Source organism: Lipotes vexillifer, unplaced genomic scaffold (genome assembly GCF_000442215.2).
Source record: "Lipotes vexillifer unplaced genomic scaffold, Lipotes_vexillifer_v1.1 scaffold569, whole genome shotgun sequence".
In the NCBI taxonomy this organism is placed as follows: Eukaryota; Metazoa; Chordata; class Mammalia; order Artiodactyla; family Lipotidae; genus Lipotes; species Lipotes vexillifer.
This window is the reverse complement of record NW_006795376.1, coordinates 698539-702415: the sequence shown is the minus strand read 5'-3', so window position 1 is coordinate 702415 and position 3877 is coordinate 698539. Positions and strand designations below refer to the sequence as shown.

General features: G+C 43.2%; 1 pseudogene; it reads right to left on the bottom strand.

Annotated features, from left to right (window-relative positions):
* Nucleotides 1-364: 364 nt before the first annotated feature.
* Nucleotides 365-3877, bottom strand: part of LOC103076330 (FUN14 domain-containing protein 2 pseudogene) — a 4845-nt pseudogene continuing 1332 nt past the window's right edge.

Sequence of the window (3877 nt, the reverse complement as noted above, 5' to 3'; positions counted from 1 at the left end):
AGTTTGGGACAACCTTTGAGGATCCACTCATGCTCCATGGTACCCTGTTCAGGGCCATCTTGTACCCTGTTCTGGTATCTTACATAGAAGAGAAAGGAATATTCTTGCTGACCTAGAGATTAGTCAAGGGGGGAGTGTGGTGGGAGAAGATTTAATGTCTACTGTCTCTTCCGTTGCCGTCAAGGTCATGGTGGGGCCTTTATCCACTTGTACCAACAGATGCCTACAGAAGCCATTCAGATACGCCACGGCAGGGAGGAAGGCATGGGAGAAGAGGACCAAGAGGAGAGACTTGCTATCCTATGATGGAGTGAAGAAGCTGCTGGCTGGAAAAACCAGGAAAAAGGAAGTGAAGTCATCCTCTTTAGGATGCCATACCAAGCAGAAAGCCTCTGAAAAATCCACCAGTCACTAGAACATTCTTCTTCACAAACGACCCCACCTCCTCTAGTTTGCTTTTGACCTCCGTAGGTATCTGGTTGCTCTTGCGGATCTTCAGCTGTTCCTTGGCTTTCTTCATATCCCTCTCTACCCGCTGCCCGTCCACTTTGATGTAGCCAGTATGCTTTGCAAGCCGAAGCAGGAAAAATCCACCTCCCAGAGCTGTGGCAGCCAACCTTTCAACCTTCTGGAATATGAAACCCGTGCACCATCCAGTGGCACCTCCAATTAACAGCTGGGTTGCCAGGCTATACTTTTCAGCTGAAGGCCCAGATTCCTGCCCAGACAGCTTGCACCACCCTGGCTGCTTTTTAGCAAGTTCTGCAAGGTCCAGTGACTCAAAATTCACCTCCAAGTTTCCTTGACTGGCTGCGGCCATTTCAGCGAGCTCATCTCGCGGTGACACCCGTCGGGCCTCCGCGCGGTAGGACGCGGAGTGGCGCGCTGCCATCGGCGCGAGCTGGCTTCCGGCACGTGGGCTGGTGTTTCCGTTCCCACGGCGGCGGTCTTGGTTTGTGTAGTCTTCAGTCTGGTTTTGGAGATCTTCCTGAGTATCTCCTGACTTTTATTTTATTTTTTTGGTACGCGGGCCTCTCACTGTTGTGGCCTCTCCCGTTGCGGAGCACAGGCTCCGGACGCGCAGGCTCAGCGGCCATGGCTCACGGGCCCAGCCGCTCCGCGGCACGTGGGATCTTCCCGGACCGGGGCACGAACCCGCGTCCCCTGCATCGGCAGGCGGACTCTCAACCACTGCGCCACCAGGGAAGCCCTCCTGCCACTTTTAAAAGGTAAGTAATCCTTTTATCCTGCTAAGGAGCACAATACTGGGGATGTGAGACCAAGAATGGTCAGGTGTAGGAAATTAAAGGAAAGCCCGTTCACTTTCCTTTTTTTTTTTTTTTTTTTTGCGGTACGCGGGCCTCTCACTATTGTGGCCTCTCCCGTTGCAGAGCACAGGCTCCGGACGCGCAGGCTCACGGGCCATGGCTCACGGGCCCAGCCGCTCCGCGGCATGTGGGATCTTCCCAGACCGGGGCACGAACCCGCGTCCCCTGCCTCGGCAGGTGGACTCTCAACCACCGCGCCACCAAGGAAGCCCTCACTCTCCTTTTATAGCACCCTTTATTAATTTAATTTCAAAGTTGAGAAAGACTCCAGGATAGTCTAGTCTAATCATCATACATTGGGTGCACGTTGGCTGCCTTAAATAAAACCTCCTGTTAGTATTTCCCCAGAGTATTTCCAAGGAAATGGGTCTTTGAGAATAGTGATTCCAGTCAAGTCCTTGGCAGCTTGTACAAGGGTAGTGAGTGATGGGCTAGTGCTTATGATGAAAGCTAATTTACTGAATAAACTGCGTGGTAGACACTTTTCTAAGTTCTTTGTATGCATTTACTCTTTAATCCTCACAGTAACCTTATGAGGCAGGTACTATTATAATCCTTTTTCTACAGATGAGGAACAGAGAGCTGGAATTCAAACCAACACTTTCAACACTTGGCATCTTTTACTATTATGTCATACTATTCTAGAAAAAGAGAGACTATTGTAGTTAGTGGATAAGAATATTTCTTAGAGACCTTATTTATGATGAAGATATGTATATAAAACCTGATCCTCAAGGATACTTTCAGATCCTTCTCTGTGATTATCTGACATCAGGAGCTTTCTTACCCCATAGGAACTTTGAAGTTTACTTTATTAGCAGTAAACTAATAAATAAGGGATTCAGAACTATAGTTTGCTGACTTCCTATAGATCTTGAAAGCATCATTTCTGTAACTGAACAATAGCACACGGGGCCATTGAGAAAACCAACCTGTAATAGGTTGAATTTCAATGACTAATGTTTCTATTTTGTTTTATTTTATTTTAAGAAATGGTACCTTCTCCAGGAAGAAAAATCCTGTTAACTTAAGAAAATACATTTTGGAGCATAAAAGTCCAGTCTCATATATTTTGCTTAAATCCAGGAGAACTGTACTTATTCAAATTATAAAGCAGAGAGTTCAACTAAAACTGTGGTCTCATGATAAATAGATTGTAAAGGAGAGAAAATATAATCTGACAGCAGGCATTTTAAAGCTTATTTTTTGCATTATAGAGTTTTGCAATAGAGTTTTGGAAGAATTTTTGAGATACTTGGAGAAGTATCAGGAATGATTTAAAATCATAGTTAACAAATGCCATGGGTTTTATTGTCCAAGCAAATTCTTGTATCTTAACGTCTATGGGAGAGATGAGCTATATATACAATAGACAAAGCACTTTTATTTTTTAATGATTTTCTGTTTGTCTTTGACTCAAAAGGTTTTATTTTCTGGCCTATTTAGGTGGATGATATCCACTTAGGTAATCAAGTTGAAAATATGAGCTGCTGTTATATTTTGATCATGACATACAGTTGCTGGAAAATTAGATTACCTGTAATTGGATTGATGCTGAAATTGTAATTATAAATTTCTGTTGTTTAGTTATTTTGCTTTCTTCTATTTGATTTTTTAAAAACTGGACAGTTGTTTTGGAAATTAACTCAGATCTAACAACTTCAAGTGGTAGAAATATATGAGCAGAAGTCTCTAGTGTTCAACAAATTGAGAAACTTAGTTTTGAAATGTGAAATTTTTGTTGCTCTTCATCTTTATAAAATAAAGATGTAGCATTTTTCTCTGCTTTGACTTAGACAGGTATAACATTTCCCACACTTGAGTCATCCCCCTACCACTTTCACAAATTTTTGCTGTCTACCACCCATATACACTTATTTATTATAGCTTTTTTTTTTTTGCGGTATACAGGCCTCTCACTGCTGTGGCCTCTCCCGTTGCGGAGCACAGGCTCCAGATGCGCAGGCCCAGCGGCCACGGCTCACGGGCCCAGCTGCTCCGCGGCATGTGGAATCTTCCCGGACCGGGGCACGAACCCGTGTCACCTGCATGGGCAGGCGGACTCTCAACCACTGCGCCACCAGGGAAGTCCTATCATACCTTTTTAATTGACTTATTTTTATGCTTAACCTCATCTTAGGCAACAATATGCATGAAATGACAGGTTTGATATACTAATTATATACTTTTTCATTACTTAGTAGCAAAATAAGTACTAATGTGTTACAATTTAAAATGTTTTATCCTTATATCATCTAAAATCAACTGTAGTACCAATATTTGGGTAAAAACTGTCCTGGTGTAACAACTGGGCATTTAAAGTAAAAGTATTTAAACTTTTCCTCTATTTTTTCTTCTTTCTTTCCTTTTTAAAGTTTGAATATGTCGTACTGACTTATCAAGTTACCACTCAAGTGGTGCTTCTCAATCTCTTTTCCTCTGTAGAGAAATGATGGAGGATGTATGTTCCTCTGTCCAAAGTGAATCACTGAGCCAACTCGGCTGTTTGTTATTCTGGGCATGTACGCCATAACTCCACCGCTCTCTCT